This window comes from Fundulus heteroclitus, chromosome 12 (genome assembly GCF_011125445.2).
Source record: "Fundulus heteroclitus isolate FHET01 chromosome 12, MU-UCD_Fhet_4.1, whole genome shotgun sequence".
Lineage (NCBI taxonomy): Eukaryota > Metazoa > Chordata > Actinopteri > Cyprinodontiformes > Fundulidae > Fundulus > Fundulus heteroclitus.
Genome location: NC_046372.1, coordinates 30,442,650 through 30,467,492, shown reverse-complemented (window position 1 = coordinate 30,467,492; position 24,843 = coordinate 30,442,650). Strand labels below are relative to the sequence as shown.

The window sequence follows — 24,843 nt, the reverse complement described above, 5'->3', positions numbered from 1 at the left end:
TGCGAACTGTAGGACTAATTGGGATCAGAGGATTCTCCCTACCTGAGCTGTGGACCTCTGCAAGTTCTTTAGACTTACCATGAGGCTCTTGGCTGCTTCTATAAGCATTTTGCCTATTACTCAACCATTCAGATTATCCATCCATCCATTATCTAACACATTTATCCATTGTGGGGTCGCGAGGGGTGCTGGGGCCTATCACCAGCTGTCAATGGACGAGAAGCAGGGTACACCCATTCAGATTAGCTGTATGGTAATATGTTGGTAGGTTTGCAGTGGTACATATTCTCTCTTTTTTGGTTGCAAAGTGACAAAATATGATTTGTGTGAGTTATTACAAAGCCTTGTACAGTTCTCCTTGTGTGTACACTGTATGAAACTAAAGTAATTTTTTTAGCTGCTCATCTTTGGCACATAAAAAACAACTGATGTCAACTTTGTTTATCCTCAGCTGCTACTCGCGGCCTTCAGTTTGAGCCCATCAGACTTGTTAACAGCGACACACTCTTGTAAAAGTTTTGTCAATGCTCAGCGGTTGCTGTCGTACATCTTTTAACGCTGCCAAGGTCCTGAAAGTTGAGGGGCATTCTCCATAAAGCCTCGTCGTAATGGAGTGCCTGATGAAAAGATACGACCACAAGGTTGTGAGCAGTGATGGTCATCAATGACTAAATTAGTTCCCTCACCCCTCCGGCTTGGAACAAGATCTCAGAGGCTTTAAGAGAGCAATGTGCCTGTTAACTTCTAGCTCTCCTGTCTAGCCTCAGTTTGCTGGCTAGCTTCAGGCATGTGTTAAAAACCCAGGCCCGCTAAATTAAGTTTGGCTGTGTGTGCACAGCCTATGGCGTTGTACGCATCTACTCAGAGCATGTGAACTCACAGCCGCTTAAAGTCAGCCACTCGCCCATACTGGTGTGCACACACTCACACTCTCCTATTACCCTCTCTTAATTGGCTACCCTCTGTCTCTCTCTCTCTCTCTCTCTCCCCCCTTTTCTCTCTTGGATAGACCCACGGGCCTGTTGGTACGCTGGCACACAGCAGCAGCAGCATTTGGGCATTTGAGCAGATCTGGGGGCAAGGAAGAAATTGGAAAGAGAGAAAGCGATACAGATGGGTGCCGGGATGAGGTTGAGAGCGTGACTGATAGATGGGAGAAGATAAATCGCAGCTATTTGTCAACACAGAGAGATATTTCCCACCAAACTTCTGGAAGATATTAACGTATATTCTTAGTAGCTCTTCTTGAAGTTACAGCTGCAGTCAGAAAGGAGAGTATGGAGATAGCGCTCTCCTTTTTCCACTAGCTGAGGAGTTGTCATGTGCTGTCAGCCAGCTTGTTCTCCATGTGCCTGTCACTGCTCTGGATAGGAGCTGCGGGTCCCAGCATCTTGCCAATTGGCGAACTCTGTGTGATTGTGTGGGAGGCTGTGTGTGCGCATGTGTGCTCGTTGCCCTCGGAGCACTTTGTTGATTCTACTCTGCAGTGTCAGTGACACATTGAGCTGGTTCGGTGGGAGTCCCCTGGTTTCCCTCGTGCTGTGTTTACTCCATCTGTTTTCTTCCCCAAAACACTCTCAAATCTATTACCTCTCTCTCTCTCTCTCTCTCTCTCTCTCTCTTTCTCTCTCTCTCTCTCTCTCTCTCTCTCTTCTTACTCTGTGTCGATCTCTCTTATTTACTCCTTACTTCTCCTGAGTTGTCGTTTCAAATCAGTAGTTTTGTGGTAGTCAGGTGGTGTGCCAGTCGACAGGCAGTGCTCGTCTCTCTCTCTCTCTCTCTCTCAGCAGGAGGCAGGATTGAGTTTCTGTCTCTCGTCATCCAGTCAGTCATCTTTTTGCTTGAAAAGCCAGAACGCATTCCTTTTCTTATGTTTTTTTTATTATTAAGTTAGAGGAAGACAATGGATGTTGTCAAAGTCACTTTTTTTTTAACCCAGGTAGTGTGTTATTGCAAAGCTAAAATATGGGAAAACGTTGCTTTGATGAAAGAGGCAGCTCATCATGGAAATTACAGATTTAGATGTTGCAATGTACAATTTAGCTCCCTTTACTCTGATACCCCTAAATAGCATTTGGTGCCTTCAGAGGTTTTGGGGGTATCGGAATAAAGAAGGCTAAGCAAAAAAGTTTAACATTACAAATTTCTTTCCTGTTCTTGTAAAGTATTTTGAAAGTCAATTGTAATTTTTCATCCACTTTAGGACTATATAATTATTTATCTTGGTTTATCTCTTAAGATCCCTGTAAAATATGTCAAAGTTTGTAATGTGACAAGGCACTCTACATTAGTAAATATCATTCTATGTTAATACATGGTACCTTTAAATTGGACGAAATAAGGACACAGCAGGACTTTTCCTTTTAGCATTTTTTTCTTCTATGAACACATCTCTTAATCTTTAAAACAGCATTCAGTCACATTTGGATTCATGCTGCATAAAATGTGAATTTTGAAATAATCATTGTCTTTTCCACTTCTCCACCCGTATCTACCTCTGAAACAACTTCATCAAGCGGTGTGCTCATTATGCAACCTGTGTTATCCTTTATTCTAACTGCAGTCCAGAGTCTCTGTGTGATGGTATGAAATGATAGTTTACATGCCCAGTGCCAAGGGCACCACCAAGGGCTCATGAATGAGAGATTAAAAGAAGTAAAAGTAGAGCAGGGAAAGAAGAGAAAATGTTTTCCTCATCTCTCTGACTGGTTAATTAGCCTGCCCCTCTACCGAGCTTCAGCTGCAGAGACGGGGTTCAATAGTTCATCTATCTACCACTGAGCTACAACTGTGGTAAACCTGGATTACCTGCTCCTCCGGCTACCAGACCCCGTTTTAACACATAACCATTGTGTTCAACAAGCTGGAAATCAAATCAGTCCAAGCGCCACACAGATGGAGTCACATAAAGGCTGTTGATCTAAAGACACATAATATTCTTCTTCTGGTGGCCCCTAAAGTTTACAGCCCCTGACTCCCAAAATAATAGTGGACCAGACTTGACACAACGATAAAACCATAAGTAGTAAGTGTTTAAATGTGTGCTTTGCCCCTTTGTCTTCTGCTGTCCAGCATATTCATTCAAACCCACTAGAATGGGTTTTGTGCCTGCTAATATCAACTACTCGCTATTTTAGTTTGGTTCTGGTTCTGAAACCTTCACGTTTCATCAGTCAGCTGGCCCAAAAAGGGGATCAGAACCATTATAAATGGAAAGAGATAGTTAGAAATCACCTCCAGTTAGCTATACACAATTAAATCAAAATGCTGATGTGAATTGAGCATTTTATGATTATCTCTAGAATTCATTATCTACAAAGAAAAATAAATTTATGTCAATGGTTAAGCACAGGAATTGGAAAGATTTAAACTTAAGAAATAGGGCCACAACTTAGAGAAAGGGCCAAACTGACTCAGAATATGTAATATATTATCTACCAATACAGTCTGTTTAATCTATTTCTCTTACATGTTTATATTTTCTACTGTAGGTTTGTAACACAAATGTGTTTTCACAATTCAAATGTTTACGATTTACTCTTTTGTTCGAAGAGGAACTCAAGACCTTACACTTGTGTAATTGCAACCTGCAGTGGGGTCTTAAACTCGTCTTTAGGAGCCGGTGTACTAGAGGATAAAAAGACTGGAGTGATTTGAGAATCTGAAGCACAGACCCCAATCTTCTAAATATGTTGTTGACCAGAGCTGGAGCATTATTAAAGGTATTGTGAATATGGGGATGAGAGACAAAAATGAGGAGACTAAAAGAGACTGTTTTATGTGCTTTACAATAGCTGACAGCAAATTAAAATTCCAGTCCTCCTTCTTCGCCACGTTCTATCTGCTTCACTCATCAGATAAGAAAATCATTAAGCGGATAATAAAGGTGTAGCACACCTCACTGGATGCAGCATAACAGAACAAAGCACAAAAAAATGCATAAATTGACAGTTTTTGTGTGTGTTAAATTTCACACTTTTTAATGATTATTTCAGTATTGCCGACAGGGACGTTTGTTTATCTTAACTTACTTTTTTGTGGCCATTCTTCTAAGTTTGTGGATGCAATCTGCTTAAATGAATCTATTTGATTAGTTGTATATTGCGGGGTAAGTGGAGTACAACGGAGCAGAGGGTCAATTTGGCTAATGAAGTTGTCAGAGGCGTGCAGCACCAGGGCTGATGGGAGGGCCTGCCAGGCAGCCAATAGCAACGGCGTTGCTGTGATCAGCCGAGCATGATGGGAGACCACCCTGCGCAGCGAGTGCAGAGGCTCGACACAGCCCCCAGATCAAAGAGCTGGTCCTCTAATAGACCAGCGGTCAAAGCGATGCTCCTGCTTAAGACATGTATACATACATTTACACTTAAAATGCTCGTTAACTGTCTCACATAACCACACATTCATAATGCATATACTATAAACAACTGGATCTTTTGCAAAAATAGAGAAGAGTGCATTGACTTGCTATAGGCTTCATGCACAGTAAGGGAATGAGGAACCTTTGTTAAAAGCGTTCACTTTTTTTAGCCCAATTTCCTGTCTTCACTGGCAGCTCTGCCTTCCAATTGCATGGCGCTCTCCTCCATTCATCCATATCATGTCTTCCCCTTGGTTGCCCCTCTTTAGTTAAGTTATCTTATTAAAAACCACTTCTCTTGTCTTCCTCCAGTTAGCCTCCAGTGTTAGCGCGCTGCTCCTTCCCTTACCCCGCCGCCTTTCTGTCTCTCCTCCCTCTCTGCTCCTCTGCTCTCTGCTCTGCCCTGCCCAGGGTTTTTGCTTGAAATTCAAAAAGCGGTGCAGTGGGACTGCAATAACCTACATACGGATCTCTTTTCATCATACTTATTTTCTTTCTCTTTTTATCTCACCGTTTGTCCATTTTGTCCTACCGGCTCGTGCCGTTTGGCTCTGTGACATTTTGAAGACGTATGCCACGAGGAGAGATGCAGCAGTTTAGTCGGGAATCTCCCACTGAGACACAGCTTCTCTGATCCTGGTCAGGATGAGTGTCAAAAGGTTTCACTCACACTGATAGTACGTAAATTGGCAAACAGACAGCTAAAAAGTTGAATGCTGTAATAACTAAAATACAAACCAAATCAAATACGCAAGACAGAAACCTTAATTTAAAAGAAAATAGATAAAATAAGACTTTTTCCTTTACGATAGTTTTAAAAAGTTGTTTAGAATTACTTTGTGTAGGTAATGAATCTAGATAATGTTCTGGAGGTTGTTCCACACATGGGGGGAAAATGTTTGAAAAGTACCTATCCCTAATTCTGTCCAAGACCTAGGACCTATCGCAAAACATTTTCTGAAAGATTTGTGTTACGAGTCTTAACCTGCTGATACCAACTGTGGCCAATTCCAATTTCTCACTGAACTCTAACATAATAGTTTATACAAACAGCGCTGAGACTGATCATTGATTATTTATAATAGGAGCAGTGACGGCATCGTGCAGTTGTGTGCTTTACAGCAAGTTCTTACTATTATTTAAAAACAACAGCAAATTATTAGGATAATGAGATATTCAGAATCTGAATCACCTTTATTGGCCAATATTACATGCACAAATAAGGAATTTGACTTTGGTTTCCCCCACTCACAGCGTACAGACATTAACTGTAAGTATATAATAAGCTTTAAAGGAAATCATATTAAGGATAAAGAAAAAGAGAGTTGTGGTGTGCTATGTGCAGATATGCTATCATTAGTATCTTGTGTTAAAGCGAGCAGCCAGCATTACCATAACAGCTGTCTCAGAGTTTTTAGAGACAGCTGGCCTGCAAGTATTTACAAATCTAGGTGGTTCCATGAGCAACAGAGGTTGAAAGTTCAAAAGAATCAGGTGATTTGATAAAAGTCTTACTCTTCTCACTCTTTCAGCCTGAATGAACTTCAGACATGTCCTTTTAAATCAAATAGCACCTTACATCTCCTGTTCTTCAACTAAACACCTCGCCGATACTGAAAATAGTTTACGTTAAGTTTTCTCCACTCGGGACAACATGCAAAGTCTGAAGAGTGGTGCTGTCAGTGTTTAAAAACAGATTGTTTGGTTTGGGTGGATCACGCTGCTCACCATCTGATTTCTCTGGTGCGTCTCTGATTATACGGGGGAAACGTACGTGCTGATGTAGGAGGAAAAACGGATATTTTCTCTCTGTCTGTTCACAGAACTATTTGTCGCTCTCTCTGAAAGTGTTGGATGGGAACTCATGACATCAAGATGGTCTCTCCTTATTAATGCTTAATTGAAAAATGCTGAAATGTCCTTCCTCATTCTAGTTCCCCCTTCTGCACCACCCCGCTGTGCGTGTGCGTAGCTTTGTGTATTGATGCTGGAAGGTGCAACTCGAGTGCGTCCCGCTGACTTCTCGGTGAACTCTCCCGCAGATTCAAATAAAGACAGGAAGAGTAGGAGGCCAGATGAGAAGAACAAAGTTTTAGTGTGCATGTTTGCGGAGACAGAGAACAGTGCACAGGGGGGGTGGAATGGGGGGGGGGGGGGTTAGGTGTTTGCTTGAAATTGCATGAATACAAATAAAAGCTTGTATATGCATATATGTGCTTTGTGTGAAGTTTCCCTCGCCTTCGCTTACAGTATGGAAGTGACATATGTTGGCAGTGGGTGGCAGTGCAGGAAAAGCAAGCTGGCTTGATGCTGGGGAATGTGACTCAGAGGATCCAGGAAAGGAAAGTCTCCCCCCCCCCCCCCCCCCCCCCCCCAGACTGTGTGCGGAGAACAGCTTGAAGGACTGCCGTTGCCCTCCATTGCCCTTTTTGTTTCGCTCCTGACGCCTCATCTTTTTATCTTATTTATCGTGTTAAACTGTTTGCTTGTCGTCGGCAGTGTTTTACGCATAAATAAGTGAAAAAGAAAACTTTTGTTTTTGGATTGCATTTTACCATAAACGTTGCTCTGCAAGAAAGCTGTTCAAATTTAATGCAATATAGACTCTCCTGTGTGCATGTCTGCATCTGTACACACATGGCCCAACCAGATTAACCCTGATTAATCCATAGTGAAAGCCCCCTTGAGTATTGCTTGGGACTCAACATGCCTTTTCTCTTGCTTTTATTTGTGTGTTTAATGTTCAGGGATTAATAATACATAAATCCCTTCTACAGATGTGCATACATTTTAATATACATGCTTAACTTTGCAGCAAGATCCTCAAAGTTAGTCAAATTGGATGGTTAAAGGTTCAAAGATGGGGGCGGTTGGTGTTATTTGTACCCAGGGCAGGCATGCAAAATGAGAAAAAAACAAACAACAAAAAAAAACTTTGATCGATCTTAGCATTGGGTCAGGGCACGAGTTTAAATGCTGCAGTGTCAACTCTCTGAGGGAATTTTGTGTTTTGGTATAGAACAAATTAAAAGCCAGACAGAGAGGGAGAAGAGCAGAAATATTGATGGCAAACCAGGCTTCTCCTTTCTGCCCTGAATAATCATGATCCTGAACTGATGGGATACTGCTTGAAAAAGATGCGAGTATGCGTGAACTGTGGATGAACTGGAACCTGCATATGAACTGAGGTGGTAGCCCAGCCCAGCAGCTATCCCCGGTCCCCGGCTGGGTAATTCTCAAACTCCAAAGTTTGCTTGTGTTGACATTGTGTGGGTAGATGAGGCTACGGGGCTTATATGTTGTGGACACAAATAAGTTCTTTTGATGCAGATGAAATTACAATTTCTAATTTGTTTTACGTCTTTAATGAGGGTAAGGGTGACAGAAGGGTTGAGATTTGGTCTAGAGGACTGACAGGTGAGAAAATGTTTGCTGCACTTCCATCTTTTCTATAGACTTTTTGGAGCAGGCTTGGTTTTTCTCTCTCTTTTCCTTTCTCCGTCGTTCTCTTTTCATCGCTCTAAATCTCTCTCTTTTTAACTGTCACTGTCTGCATGTCATCTCTTTGGGGCTGTTATCATATTCTCCCTCAGATCTTGTCTCTCTTGTGGTTGTGTTTTTCTGAATAATTTGACACTCAAATGACATCCTGAGACAGATTTGTTTTTAGACCGCTATACTCATTCAGACAGATAGGTGGCAGTGTACCTTCAGGCTAGATCCTCTGCATATTCCACTTCTGCTCTCTCAGTATGTTGCTGTTGTATGTTTTAAAAGTATGTGATATATTTTCAAGTTTTCACAACAAGAAATGGTTCAGATGGATTTTTTTTTAATTCCTTGTCATGTCCAACTTCCATCTTTTTTCTTGTCCGCCTTATAAGTCTCCCCTAGGCTGTCTGTCCATTCTGCCCTCTCTTCTTCCCCCGAAGGTATGTCCTGCCTAAACGCTTTACAGCATTGTCACCAGTCACCTGTTAGATGTAGCTCTTCCTTCTCTATAGGATCCATAGAAGACCACATCAGTTGCACGGAAACTGCATGTTATGAAGGCAGATAGGGGCAGATGTATGCATACAGAAGGACACACGATTCCACACAGAGTTTCCTCAGATCAATGCCATGGCTCCCAAGGACTTGAGGGAGATCAGGTAAAGAGAACATATGGAAATAGATGGCATTGCCCACCAAATGTTGCATACATGCAGTTCTTTGTGATTTAAAACCTAAAACCAAATGATTGTGTTGGAAACTCCATTAACCTCTTAAGACCTGAGAATTTTGGTCCAAACAGCTTTTTAGACACCTGAATAAGGGCTGGAAAAAATGTTTCTCTTCAGATATGTTTGATCAGTCGCAAACATTTGCATATCTGTCAGGAAAAAGAAGAAAATGTGTTTGAAGAGAAACTGATGATTTTTAGGTATCAAAAAGTAAGTATCTAAACTTTATTTACTTTTATAGCACCTTTTCACAGGATAAAACCCTGCTTCACAATAAAAACAACCATAATAAACACAAAATTTAAATTATAAAAAGATAAAACAGCTTAAACGCAACATCATAGCATAAAACTAAAACTAGTTAAAAGCCAGTCGAAATAAATGGGTCTTCGACTGCTTCTTAAAAGAGTGAACAGAGTCAACAAGTGCAAAGACTGTGGAGGCATCTCACTCCACAGTCTGGGGGCCACAGCTCTAAAAGACCGATCCCCTCTGGTCCTGAAATAAGTTTTTGGAACCATTGGCAGCTGTTGGCTGGAGGATCTATGTTCAGATTAAAATTAGCAGGTCTTAAGAGGTTAAAGCAAAGTTGCAACCCTTATTGGACACCTGCAAGGAGTTTGTTCTGCATTCACTCTAATAATTCTTTGTACTTAGATCGCTGCCCCACTACTGTAATCCCTGAGAAACTTTAACAAGGGTTCATAGTGTTAAAAAGGTAGAGGTCTGCTTGGAAGCAAGGAACCGGGTTGAATAAGCAGTTATTTATCTTGTTAGGTGTCTGGGTTTTAAATCTGGCAGCCACACTAAGCCATGCTTTTAATGATATGTCAAAAACGTTAAAGGGTGACACGGAGAGCAGTGCAGTGTTACCGCTCTTCAACCTGTTGCTGCACACTGCTTATCGGCTGGCTGAAAAAAATGGCTACTGCACTATTTCCTGCTTATAAGAAGGACATATTTGGCTGTTTGGAAATATTTCTAGTCACGAAAAACATAGACAAGTGCCACCCATCGCTGTTTTTTAATGTGTCGGTTTTTAAAAAGATGAAATCCTCATTTTCCAACTTTTTAACATTCATTTCTTCATTACTTTCCTGTACACATTTAAGCCAGTTTTGTGTCCTTTTCTCCTCAGCGCTCCCCTTCCTATCCATTCCCCCTTTGCCACACCTGAGAGTTGAGGCTCTGCCGTGCCCAAGTTTGCCACATGTTCGCAGGGTCAGCCAGAGTAGCTGGGTGAGCGCCAGCCCGCGGCGAGCGAGGGCCAGCTCTGACCAGCGGTAAGACCTTTACAGACAGAGATGGAAGAGGGGAGGTGGGGGCGGCAGAGTTTGTATCCTGCAGATTACAGCGATGCACAATCTATACACACAGGAAGGGACTTTTTAAACGTACCGCTAACCTGGCCATGACTCCTTGAACTTGGGGAGCGTGTTCACATGCGTCACTTGCGTCACATGCATCTGTGTGCACGTGTTGTACGAATTTATGTTCTCAACAGAGGTGTTTAGGTGGATTTTTATTCTTTTCTCCAGGTTATGGGCAAAGGAAGGGTAAACTTTTCACCTTGTTTTCATGCCATTCGCCGTGTTCCAGAGGACACGCATGCGCCTTGCACCTTTCATGAGCACGTGTGCGAAGCTTTTGTGTGTTTTCTGGCTAATAGCAGCGAATGCAAAGACAAGTGGTCTGTAGATTAGATCTAATTAAGACAATTATCTGTTCAGCGTTCACCTTGAGGTCACTTTTACCAACCTATTTACGTGCTGGTAAGTATGCATCAGTCAAGGGTCTGAATGGCAGTTTTCTTTCAAACATATTCATTTAGAAAAGTCTGTTAAAAAGGTCTTTTATTTTTTTTTTTGTTTTCGGTTTAGAAATGCTTTTCCTCTTTTGTATTGGCCAAAGTTTTGTAATAGTGGGTTTATTTTACTTTGTTCATTTGTCCAAAAGAAATCCAGCAACTGACTTGGGTCTCAGATGGGGACATCTTTACAGGCATTGTGTGTGCATGTCTCTGCACTTGTGCGCGCTCAGTCTTTAGCAGTGTGCCACATCTCCAGCCCCTTATTCTTGGATAATTGTGCTGCAAGCCCTCAGCCTCCCCTTTAGCCTGAAAACCAAGCTCATTGCGGCCTGCAAAGAGCCTTCGCCCCCCACCCACACAGTGGAGAGAAAAAATCCCAAGTTGTCCTTGTGCATAAAAGTAGATTCTACTCTCTAACACCTTTTCAAATTAATATTTGCGATGGGCGCCATTCTGCCAGCCCCAGTTTCTGTTCCCTGCCTTTGTTCCTGCGTTTGATGTAATGGAGGCAAGGACAAAGAGGAGAGCAGGCAGAGTGTGTGAAAATGGTAGTTAAGTGGGCTTAAGGGCTCCTTCAGTACCTACTGAAAGGCCTGGACCCTGAATAGGACCCTCGCACTGCTAAGCTGTAGTGCAGTAAACAAGACAGGTCCAGCACAAAGGTGCGTCTCAAATGAGCACAGACACCCTCGTTCCTCTTTTTCCTCACCCCAACCTCCCACCCAACTCTGACATCTGGCCAATCCCAAGATCTGCCTGAGCCCTCACTCATCGCGTCCCCCTTTATCCCCTTCATCTTTCCTCCCCTTCATATCGTTTCCCTTATTCTTTAGAGTTTCTCTGGACTCTCCTCTGGTGTATTCGTGTTTGTATTTTGCTATACCGGTCCTGGCTGGACAGCTTGCTCCCTCTAGCAGTCTTGTCCCCCTGTGCTGGAGCGGTTCGGCTCCTTTGTTCGGTTAATTGCAATGAGTATAATGTACTAGTCTCTCGGAGGTCCACGAAAGACAATTAGACAATCCCAAGAATTTAATGAGACACCAGCAGCCCCAATCCCCCATCCTTTGCTTTGAGAAACACCCTGGTCTCCAATGGCACTGGCGGTGGGGGTGGGGGTTGGTAGGGGGGTGAGGAAGGGTAAGGGGAGGGGGCTGATGCAGGTTGCCTGGTTGCGTTTGTGTTTACCAAATTGTTAGTCAGAGAAATCACCTGAGGAAAAAAAAGACCAAGAGATAAAACACAATGAGAGAGCTCAAAAAGAAAATAATCTGTCTGGCATTTATTTCTGTATTTATTTGACACATATCCGGACTCCCTACACTGTGGGATTCTCATGTAACGACACACTTCTGTTGGACAGGACCGATTTCCTGGGAGTATCGGTGTAATTATTAAGAGTTATTATCCTGTTCACCCTGTGAAGGAACAGAGCACTTGACGGTGTCATCCCCTAAAAGAAGAGGGATGGCTAAAGGGCCTGGGTGATGGACAAAACCCTGGGTGGCCTTTTAAGGACTTCTCCCTGCTCTTTTCTTTCTCTACGCTCTTCTCTTTATTAATTATCTTTTAGCAATCGCTTTATCCGTCTCTTTTTTCTGCTTTACATTCAGTCATCAACTCCTAAGACCTCTCTGAGGTTCATACCAAGATAAAGCCCATCTTGAAACAGAAAAAAATATCCATAAGTGATTTATTATATCTCTCGTCACCTCATGTTGAGATTAATTAATAATATCACTTTTCCCTTTTCAAGTGGCTATAATTCACAACCTTAACACCTACACTTGCACCATGTCATGAAGGGAGGCATTTTCTTCTTGTTGTTCTCTTTTCTCCTCCACTTCTTCTCTCGTTCTGTCATTCCCTTTCTTTTTTTCTCCCTCCTCGGCTAATCACGGTGTTACAACAAAAGACGGGGCTCCATTATTGCATGTGTCTGTCCCAGAAGAAAGGAAATGAGAACGGGACAGAGGGTGGCCGTGGCCTGACACCGCACTATTAATCTTCCAGTAAAGCCTTGTCAGGCAGAAACGGACACAAATGGATCACTCCCATTAACTTGGAGAGTGTAGGTAAGGGCTTTAACAAGCGTTTACCAGAGTCCATTTTCTCACTAATGAAGAGGGGGAATACGCGGCCTCCCAGCAAAACCTGCAGGACTGCACTTAAAGGCCTGGATGGAGGTGAAAAGAAGGGAAGAAGAACCAGAAGAGGTTACAAGATGGCAACGTGTGAGCATGGATTCAAATGGCATGCTCTCAGTGTGGACATTAAGCGTGGTGAAAGGTTAAGGCCAAGGCCACCTTCGTATTAAACTCTTGAAAGCTGCCCATGAAAAAGGCCTTCTGTTGCTGTAGGACAGGAAGATTCTAGTCTCTGATGGCAGAACCAAGGGAATTTCTCGCCAAAAGCCTAGACAATATTGGATGCACGGGAACAAAACAAGATAAAGATATTTTAAAAATATTACTGTGCAAAATTAAGAATTACCATAATTTTTATGGTTTGACAATTGGAACAAAATTCTCACAAATCTGAAATTGTTGCTCTGCATAGTATTCCAGTTACAATTTGACCTCTCATTATATCGTGTTTTTATGCACATAATTTAAAGTGGTCCTAATGCAAAAAACATTGGAAATGCTTTCTGTTTTTTTTTTTTCCCCCAGCAGTAAAGCCCAGGTTTTGATAAATAATAAGTCATATTTTTGTGTTCAGCTTTATCAGTTTGGGTACTTTAGATTTTGAACTTGAGATGATCAAATAAAGCCCAGTATCCTTAAAAAACTGTAAAATAGGTGCGATTCAGATGCTAGCTGTAGCTTGGTTTGCAGCTAACCATTCATTGTTCTCACAGCAGTTACAAGGCGTCCATATTTTGTCTGTTATGCTGTGATCAATTATTTGCTATTCCAAAAATGCCATTTAGCATTGTCCGATAGCCAGTCTTTTTAGTCGACGCTGTCGCATAAAACTGGATAGTTACTTCCTCTCTAAATGCATAAACACAACTTAAAGTTTTTGAAGCAGATGCTAGCTTTAGTGTGGGTAAGTTAGCTTTAGTTCTATCACATTCTTTTGCTTTCCATGCATCCAAAATCCTATTAGATAAATCATTTAGGTGCTGGAGATATGTGCAACGTACAGTCAGACTATCCAGTAAGTTGATTACCCAATAACTCTTTCCTTTTGTCCTTCAAAATAAGTCTTAAACACAGATGCTGTTAAGCTTAATGCAAACACTACAGGTCTCATAATGATAACTTAGACTTATATCATAAGATAAAATCACATTTGGACAGCAACTGGATGCAGACAGCGAGACAGACTTCAAAGCGATGAGAATTATCGGGGCTTTGTTATCGGCGCATCAATCACGCTGATTTCCAGTTTACTTTGACGTCTGACCTGCCAATTTCAATTTTCGCATTTATTAATTAAAGCCCATGTGCCCATAATTTATATGATTTTTTTTTTGAGTGTGTCAAAGACACACATTTATTGGTTGATGTGTTTATAGGTTAACATGGTGACAATGGTCATGTTGATCACCAATCAGAGCTGATCAAGGGAAAATTCTGATCTGCATCAGTCATTTGTGCATTCTCGTCCTAATAACAACCCCATTAATAATCAATGTTCCAAACTTAAACGTGAACGCATTTTGACCAATACTAATACAAAGCATGCAGTTTTTGCATTCTTTTAAACCTAGCTTACAGAGGCATGGACCAATACTGGAGGTTTTAGCTCATACATAAATTTACATTTATGTGCTATGTTTTAAACATGTCTGAAAACCTTTTGAGCTGACAAACTTGTGTCCACCCTGACACAGCTCTCGAGGGTGTCCCCCTGCATCACACCTAAACTCCCAGAAGGCTATGTTTGTGTGCTGTTTTGTATACCATCTGTGTGTTTTCTATCTGGAAGTTATCAGAGGAGACTTTCTTGTTGAATTTTAATGCATTATGTCCCTTCTCCCTTGACACAAGTTGGATGGGCAAGTGATTTCTTTGAAAAGTTGCACGATAACAAGAGATGTGCTCGAAATACATCAAAGATCAAGCTATGGGCTGCAGTGTAATTCATCACTGTCTGCCCATATGCTAAACAGCCTCAGTTTAAGTCAGGAAACAAGCGGTCGGATAATTAAAAAGAAAGAAATCTGAATCCAGTTGGACTAAAAACATGCAAATGGTCTTTTAGCTTTTTAATTTTTTTTATTTAAACATTGTCTTTCGCTCTCTCTAAGGCAGCCTTGTGTTAGAAACTCTCAACAGATTAGATGTTCATCTCGTTTTTGTTAAGGCCATGGTATCAGTAGGTGTGCGTTTGGCTGTTGTTTTCCTCTGTGTCAAGTGTCTGGTAACAATCAGACCCGTTTCCTGACCGCAGCCACATCAGTGGAACTGGTGTCATTAAAGAGATAGCAGCGCACACGGACCTGAGTGATATCAGAAATTGAGCAAGAAAGTCGGAGGAGAAGAAATGCCTTGCCTAGCGCGTTTGGCTGTTATCACCACCTTTGTCTTCCCAGGGCTCCCAGGGAAAACTGAGACAAGAGGAAGACCTCACCTTCCTCCTCCCAGACGCCACTCCGCCCCGTCTTCTCTTGCACTCCGCAGCAACATCCCCCCCCTGCACCCGCCCGACACCCCAAACATTTTTAATTATATCTTCTACCAAGTAGTGCGGCTCAGTAACCAAGGAGCTGACATTGATGCATGTGCTGATAAATCTGCAAACACTGGAAACAAGATTAACAAAGATTTTGAGGAAAGGGTGACAGCTAATTTTGCGCAATGGTTTGGTGCCTTATTCAAGACTGATGTTTTTGATAGAGCAAGCCACGCCTGAGAATTCACGCTTATACGCAGGGGAGGGTGCCTCAAACACAGCACTATAAGTTTGCCGGCGTTTTACTTTTTAAATAGTTTAGTTGTTTTTTTTAACCATAAATAACAGTCTCACAATGTCACGTTGGTTGTTTGTTTTTTTACACAAAATAAATAGATTTAATGTCCACAGGGTCAAGGTTCATGTCCGTAATTCGAAAAAAAGGTCAGAATTTTGTGCATTTGCAGGAGGAAACTCAGGTGTTGGTTTCTGCATTTGTGTGTTCCTGTGCCAGTCTAATCAGTTTGATCTAATCAGTGCGTGTCGCAGAGTTGGTGACATTCCACTCTAGGCCCACAGTCCTGCCTCTGAACTGACTCTCAACCCACTGAGACACCGATACACGCTTCTCTAAGAGAGATATCGGCCCGCTTCATCACCCGTACACACACACACACACACACACACACATACTCAGTAGGAAAGAGAATGAGATAACAATCATACTTCTACAACTGATTTCCTATTTTCTCATCGAAGGCGCCACACCGCACCACCCCACCTCCTTCTGTTCTCTTTCTTCTCTCTCCAGCCAATTTCAGCTCTATACAGTAGGAAAATCCTACAGATTTCTTTTGTTCTTTTCTTATGCCTCTTTCCCTTTTTATTTTTTTTTTATCCCCACCTTTCCTTTCCCTTTTCCCCAACTATGTGATGTCTCCCTTCTCATAATCGCCTTCCTTGTCTTCATCTGCAGGCAGCTGACAGCTTCTTTCTTTTTTTTTTCTTTGTCAATTTCTCCTTCTATGTCCCTGTGTCTCTTTAGCTCTCTTTTTCATCTGCCACCCCCCACCCTCCGCCCCCCACTTCCATCTGCTTTCGCTTTTGTTTCCCTGGCCCCTCTCCCGTCCCAACTTAAAAATGAGGAATGCGATGTGACCCTGACCTCCATCGGCCCTGCGACCACCTCCGACCCCTCCAGGTGACCCCCGGTCCCTGTTTTGACAGCTTGATTAATTACCCAGTGTTATGATTTATGAGAAAAGCTGTATGTAAAAATAATAGACAACAGGTGGTCTTGAAAAAAAAAAAGTGGTACATTTGAAAGGTCTCCTCATGAGGCTTGCGGCGGCGGTGGGATCGAGGGCGCCTGCGTGTGAGAAAGATGTGTACATTTTCCAGCGTTAATTGCTCTCGACCATTTTTGAAGACTAGATCGGGTTAATAAGAAAATGTCTCCTGCCCCATGCTTGGTTTCCTCAGTTGCCAAAGCGTGGATTCCACCACGTGCATTTGGCTGTATGGTGAGAGGATGAAGGGGATTACAACATGCAGCTCCATGTGTGTGCTGTGAAGCATGAACCCAGCCATGTGGTTATGACACAATGGAAAATGTGCTTGAACACAGACTTACAAGCGCACGCACACACACAGAGATATACTATATGCTCTGCCACCTCTTCTGCGGGTTACACGCTGTGAAAATAAGCAGAGTAAATGGCAGGACAGACCAGTCATAGTGTTTACCCTTCACACCTCAAACACAGCTTGTGATTGGCTGTAGCGACCTCGTCTGACTCACAGACCTGCGGTGCACCTCCACTTAGAGAGAGGTCAAACCTTCGGACAGTTGGAGCCTCTGTCTGTGTGTCGGTGTGTTTGTGGTTCTGTGAGCAAATACTGGGGCTTTCTTTGTTGTTTTCTGGCCTGTCACGTTCCCAAATAGAAATTAATAAGTTATTCATCTAAGATAGGAAACTTCGTCTCGCGCCTTTCATGAATTAACAAATCGTCCCACATAGCGACGGCCAGCAACATCAGCAGGACCACCAGCTCTTCCTCTGGTTGTTCCTACTAGGTCACAATAACAGGGCAGAGGTGAAACGACTTCTCTTTGACCTTTGGTCCATTGACATCGCAGTGATTCTCTGATGTTTAGTAAGATTAATCTGCAGCGCAGTCTCATCATTCACTTATACTACATCATTGGTAAATGGCATTGATTGTATTGTCTGAACCCTTTCGTACAGTTGTCCAGTCAATATGATATGGATAACGTTGTGAAGAAGTTTAAACAGGGTTAGATTGTAAAACAATACTTAATGTCTCACAGAACACAGCTTAATCCATTAGTCATATCTGGAAAGTGAAGTGCGGCTCAACTTTAAACCCACAAAGATTTGGGTGTCCACCTAAACTGTCAAGGGACTACATATATCCCCAGAGCAGGCGACAAAATCTTTTGACAGGACAATTATTCTTCATGAACTCCACAAGTCTTGGTTTTGTGGAAGAGTGGCATCAAGAAATCTATTGTCAAGCGATGAGAAGTGCCCTTTGCAATTGGCCTTAAACCATGTTGAGGAACTAGCAACAGTGATCTGGTAAGATGAAAGAGACTCCTTAGCCTGCAAGCAGGCTGTGTGTTTTGCAGAAATTTCTCATTGCACACAACCCTGAACACACCAGCTCTAAGCTGGAACACAGGGGTGGTAGCGTCATGCTTAGGAGAGGCTTTTCTTCTGCATCGAGAAGCTGGTCAGAGTTAATGGGAGATGAATAGAACTGAACATGGGGCAACCCCAGAGGAAAACCTGTTATCTGCTGCAAATGACTTGAGACTGGAGTAGAGGTTCACCTTCCAGCAGGAGATCCACCCCCGACATACAGCCAGGCCTCCAGTAGGAGGGTTTTGATCAAAGCATATCCACATCTTAGACTTGCCCAGTCAAAGTCCAGACTTGAATCATATTTAGAATCTGTGGACAGACCTGAAAATCACTGTTTATTGACACCCTCCATTCAGTCTGACTGAACCTGAGCTACATTGTAAAGGACAACAAATATTTTTCTCTAGATATGTAAAGCTGGGAGACATACCTTTTCCAACAAAAGCTGGTCCTACTAAGTATTGACTCAAGGGTGTTAAGCTGTATTGTTCAGTTTTTAATGTAAATAACAATAATTCTTTCCACTTCACCTTTATGTGCTACTTTATGTGGTTTTATTACGTAGTATTCCAGTAAAGGTCGTATGAATACATTTGCAAGGTACTGTAGAAACATTTCTAAATGATTTTTGTAAGAGTCGTTACAACACTTAGCAAAGGGGAACTATCTATGTTTTCTAAGACACATGTTCATGATTTATCATTTCATACTCACACTTGTAATTTTCCTCTTGTCATGGTGGCATGCCCCTTGCTGTATGTTCACATACAGGCATACATGTGTCTGCAGGTACTAAATGTGTCTTTCCATTGACCCCCTACTGACTCAGTCTGTACATATGGCCATGCGCCTTGCACCCAACCTGTGTGTGTATATCAGTGCATCAACTACCTCTCCAGATGGCAGACTAGAAACATTGGACAGCTGTCAAAGGAGGTGAGATTTCTTTGCTCTAGTTAAGCACCGTGACATTCATTGTTGTTGCCGTTGTAATCAGTGTTTTTACTATAAGATGGCTTCACTTTAGTCTTATTTTTTTTTTAAAGCAGTTACTTTTCATTTTGTGAAAACAGTGACATCAAATTCCCTATTTTGTACATTTAAATCTTTATCTATGTTTACACGTGCTAATCAGTATTACATGACTTTTAGGAGAGGGAGGCTCCAGGGGAACCTCTCCTCCTCCTGTCTACACTTATTTTGTGCCGTCTCTGCTCACCTGATTTATACATTAAATAGTTATGTGGGAGAATGGGGAGGCACCTATCATTCCATGATCTATATCTCTCTGTGCCTTCATTAAAAATACATGTGTATGCTTAGGGGAGACAATATACAATATATAAATCAAAATCCTAACAGCAGCATTGTAAGCCTGCTTTATTTATTTCCCCATAGCTTTCCCTCCGTGAACTGCGAACTCTCCTTACTTACTTTATATCCTCTCCGATGGCAAACACGTGCTTTAATATTAAAATGTGCTGGATAATTAGTTAACCGGATATGTAACTGGTTATGAGCTTTTCTATTTTTTTCTTTTATTAACACATCCGTGAGCTCTCGTGTGAATTTAAACTCTCAACTGTGCTTCTGTAAACGCCATGAGGTGATGTAAATAAACAAGTTAAAAGTAGGAGGGGAAAGGGGAAAAAGTTGACAAATGACTTGTGTAACATTTACTTGCACAATCGATAGCTCTGACAATTTCCACCTGGACGGTGATTAATGCTACATCCACCCTCTATCCAGCAGCCCCCATACCCAGCCCCTCACCTCCCTCTGTGCATGTCGTGCTGGGAGCAGATGAAGCAGGCCTGGCGAACTCCGTGTTTCTCTCTCTTTCTCTCTGTCTCTATGTCTGTCCGTCTGTCTCTCTCTCTCACTTTCTCTCTCGCACTGTGTTTTTAGTGGGGGGGTTCATTAAAGTAACCGTGTCAGTCTGGACATTCAGCCTCCGGATCATCCGTTGAGCATCAGTAGTTTCTGAACAAATACACTCAGCATCAAGTGAGGAGAAACGACTAACAGGGCTTTTTTTGGGCATTTCACTGTCGCACTGAACCGCTTCTGTAGGAATGTTTTCTTGTCTTTATCGTCCACAGATGTGCTGAAAATACTCAGGTCAAGAGAAACGATATAAACTGAGAGAGCTAGAAAGTGAAACGGAGAGAAAGAAATGTAAATGTAGGCTTGCAAAGTAGCTAAGGCATGAGCTAAGGCATGGAGGATCAGATGGTGTACCACTCTTTTCACTTCCTCCACCCCACTGCTCCACTTTGAACTCATTTATAAATATTCAGCTCCACATATAAACACAATCCAAATGAGCCCAGGCATCCGAGCCAAGGTTAAAAACTCTACTTCTGGATTGCAGACTCAATGACTTGACTAGCTCAAAAGGTTAGTTTCTTACTCTGACCCAAACTGTTTGTGCTCATTAAGATCAAGGGAAAAGATAATCATTACCGCACAGTTATTTACTCAGGCCAAATTAGCGGATGATTATTTTAGATCAAGCAAACAACAAAAATGCGTCTTTGATGTTGAAACGAAAAGTTGAGTTTAGAGAAATGTAATCATATGTGCAGTCTTGCACAGAAGAAACCCGTACAGATGAGGATCTGTTTCCAATGAAAACAAACAAACAACACAAAATCCAATTTATCTTATAATTATTTAAATAATATGGACATGTATCTTCAAAAAAATATAGAAATCCCTAGCAAAATGTGTAAAAAAACTATTAAAAATAAATACATCTTTCATTACAGTAACATAATTTCACACTGTATAATAAAAAAAAAAATCATCCTTTAACTTGAATACATTTATTTATTTGGGGGAAAACCCTATGTTAACAAATAGTTGTTTTTGTTAAATTATCTGCCTTAACCATTGGCACTTTTAATTTACAATTCATGACACCCTGTCTTCCTGAGGTATAAATACAATATACTAGGTTTAGCTCAGTATAAGACTCTCACATGTGATAACCTTGACTAAAACTACCATAGTTTATATATATATATATATATATATATATATATATATATATATATATATATATATATATATATATATATAATAGTTTTAAGCATTGACACTTTCTACTACACGTTGACAGGGGAGTGTGCTGCAACAGGTGGTGGAGGGGCATCGCTGCATCTCAGCCACATGGAACATCCCTCCATCACGTTTGTGGTATCTCATTAGAAAACCAAAAGGATCATATGAAGCATGTGTAGTTTTTTTTATTTTTTTCACAAGGCAATCTTTTAAAACCAAAGTATACATTTAGAACAGTTATCAGCACTTCCTCCAGCTGTTCTTCAAAATGAGAAATGTAAAACATGACTTTCATGTAAAGGCTAATTTATGCCCATATTCATTTCTCAGGGAAAGTTTAAATGAAAATAGCTGGTGGCTTAGTAGTGCCATATCCACAGTCGGAGTAATACCGTAATTAAAAAAGTTTTAAATTACTGAAACAGTGACAAATGTGTCTGGACAAAGACCCAAGTTAACCTTTCTATCACACTTGGTGATGAGGATGATAAGAAAGTAAATAGAACAATCAAAGCTCACTCTTAGAGACCTGTAAAGAAGGACTGGCATATTAGGGGGTAACAAAGCCTCCATACCAGTATATTTTAAGGCATTTTTCATATCTTTATAGTATTGAAAATAACAGTGAAGAAAGCTGCATGTGTACTGAATAAAACTTCTCTGAGTGCAGGTGAACCCTACACTGCCTGGCGTTGTCACATTTATCTGTGATCTAGCTGTAAAATCACATTTAGATCCCGACTTGCATGGCCCCGTAGCTATAGCTAGTTATCAAGAGGATGATTGATTTTGCCTGACAGGCTGATGACAATCCTGTCTCATCTCCTCTCACATCACCTCTAAAATCCACACGTCTTTTTCATAACCCCCGTGGTACAGTAAGTTTGCTCCCACCTCCGTGCGCTCTCCGTCTAACAAAACTGTGTGTTTTGAGATTATGGGGGGTCTCGAACTGGTGCTGTGTGAAAATGAGAGAAGGGGGCACTGTGACTTAATCTGACAGTACTGTGCGAAGTGTGTGGTATCTCGGCCTCAGGGAGACAGGCGTGGGGAAAAGAGAGAGGTAGAGAAAAGGAAGGGAATCCAGTTGGATAAAGGGGCCCTGCATGGAAAGTTAGCTCACACAGAGGCTGAGACAGACGAGGTCATATAGAACAGGGTGGCCCTGACAGAGAGGGAGAGCCAACAAGAGCGTCCGTTTGTTATGACTGTATTTACTGACTCAGCTCCGTTACGTCTCTTTATTAAGAAATGAAGAATCTGTGTATTTGTTCTATTTGCCTAATAGTTGTAAACATATTTCATTTCAACATTTTTGTTGTCGTTTCCCTAAAGAAAAGTTCTCTTGTATTTGCTTAGCATAGATGGCTCTCTACAGATGTTAACACCTCTGGTAAAGATTATTTCAGAGGCCCTAAAATAAACGATTATATTGGGGACTTTGAGATGCCACTCTTTGCTGCAGTTTTCTAGCAGTGGGCTTTGTTGATTATTTTTCACCTCCCTTACCGCCCTTCTCACTGTGCACCGTGGGAAGATAAAGATGAGTTCTTGTCCAGCCTCATTTGTTATGGTAGTTATTGCTCTGACTGTAGATATTGGAGCGTTTAACCCGGTAGCTATTTTCTTGTGGCTTTGTCCTGACTAATGAAGACACATCTGCCTTACTTGGTTTGCATCTACTCTTGTATTTGCAATGTTGAGGAGTAGTTAGGGGAAAAGGAAGCTCATGAAAAAAATGCAGAGATCCCGGAAAATGATTTCCTGAAATCAGCACCTCTGCATGTCTGAGAGCTTTTCTCTTCCAGTTTCTGTTGAATTCCAGATTCAAGCACACGTTATTCGACTCAGTGAGGTACAGATTAGGGGACCGCCTAGACCTACCAGCAATGATGAGACTGTTCTCACCAGCTCTGGTTGAAAATTAGGGTTATTCCACAAAATATTTATTTCTGAGCTCATCCTTGGCTATGAAGTTATTATCACATTGTATAAAAAGAAGATGACCTTGTTTTTTTGTGTGTTGTTTGAGTTCTTAAGACACTGCATCTATATTATTATGATAATTGATCTTTTTTGCAGATAAAAGGTTGAATGGACACTGTTTTTTTTGTTTTGTTTTTAATTTGGGACGTGTTGTCAGTAGTTTATGGAAAAACGCTAACATATTTATTTCAACCAGACACTAAATAACAAAAAAGAAATTGAAAGAGTTCTCCCCCTTTTTTCTGGACTTTTTTTTTTTTTAACATGATTTGGTAAAGGGAATTGTTGTGCATTTTCACTTCCCTTACTGTACTTTGGATTATGAGTGGTGGTAAAACAAATAGGTTCTCATTTAATCCTATTTGTTAAATTATTGTTTTATTCTTTTTTTATTCTAGTCATTTCCTTGCTTTTACACAAGATCTTCCTTCTATGAATTCCATGTTCTCTTGTCTTTCCCATTATGCGGCCTGGCTCGGCGAGACGGATCTGTCTCACATCATCTTTGTACCTGAGGGAAACAGAAATTTGTGAATTATTAATAAAAAGTACTTGAAACTCTGGTTAACCTCAGCCTTTTCATCTAAGCGAAGAAAAGGCTTTAATTATATTTATTTCGTAGGAATTATTCCTTCCTATTGTTACTTCCCATCAGTACCTTTAGCAAATTGGGAACATCGTGCTGTCAAAACAAGAAAGCAGAGTAAAAGGGAATACCGCTGTGCTTCATCCCGTCTCCTGACGAGAAAACATGAGAAGAGTAAGCTGCCTGAGAGCTACTTTTAAATCCCCATTTCTTGCGTAACTACTCTTAAAATATAAATGCATGAACACACATGTATAAATGTTTTGTGATAGAATTACAAAGGGGGGAATAAAAGAACATTTATGTGCTATTATTCAGCAGGCGATGCTGACACAACACATACAACCTCCAATTCACCTAACCATACCATCCACTTTCCTCACTCCATGCACCCGTAACCGCTATCAGCCATGCTTTGTACCTGTCAAGTGATGTCCTTTTCCTTGTGTCCGGATCCCTGCTTCACTACATGAGAGCTCTCACATCAAAGCGTCCTGGAGCTCCACGCGCACAGATGAAACACCCTCTCAGTGTAGCCGCCTCTGTCCCCCGCTCCGGCACATTAGACACATTTCATTTCATTACAACACCACTGGAAAAACAGAGGTGCCGCTGTCTTAAAGGGACATCTTATTTACTCTCACTTGTACTTGTGTGCTTACCAAGATATGGATACCCAGTGGCTCACAACAAAATAAAAGGCTACGAAAGGCGGCTCTGGCCGTATTAGACCGTAGCTGATTTTGCGGTCATAGCCAAGATATTTAAGCAAAACAGTACAATTTTAGGTCAAACTGTTTAGGGGGGGAAAAAAATTAAGTGAAATTTGGTATTTTTTATTAGTCTTTTGAACTTTTCTTAGAGGAAGGTGACAGACGACAGGTTTCATAATATGACGAGACAAGCCACGGTTTCCGTAGCAGCAGCGCTCTTTGTTGTGCCATCTAGCGTGGGGACAGGCCGACAAAGGAGAGCTAAGGAGCGTCCAGAGCACGGTGGCGAGGGTCGGGTTGGTCCCCCCTCAGAGGGGGCCGGGGTGACCCTCTTGACCGCTGGCCCCAGGGCAGGGACTCAGTGTGGTAGTGGCACAGGGGCACCCATAGGGCATGGGAAGGGACTTAGCCTCCACACTACAGCAGAAAGACGAGATTGACCTACAGCTAGAGGATCGTGTGGGTCTATTTTATCTGAGACAGTGTGTGTAAGGGACAAAGGGAGTGTTAGCAAAGCTAGCACTGTGTGTGAGAGAGATTTTGACGTGTAAAAAAAAAAGAAAAAAAAAAGCATGTTGACCCAGAGATTGCTATGGGCATCTGTGTGGGATTCACACTTTGACAGCACATCACAAAGGAAAAGATCAGATTTTTGTTTGTCTGTGTGGGTGGGGGCGGGGGGGTCTTAGCAGTTAGACTGAGCCACAAAGACAGAGAGAGACCCAACTAAAGATGGGAGTATGACAGACGTATTTAACTGCTAGACTATGTCGAGATTATGATGGTTAAAGGCATGGTAGGAGAGATTTG

At 41.7% G+C, this 24,843-nt stretch overlaps 1 protein-coding gene across 1 annotated transcript in view; it reads left to right on the top strand.

The window, feature by feature from the left end:
* fam172a (family with sequence similarity 172 member A) overlaps window positions 1-24,843 on the top strand; it is a 213,927-nt gene that overhangs the window by 54,143 nt on the left and 134,941 nt on the right. The window lies entirely within an intron of this gene.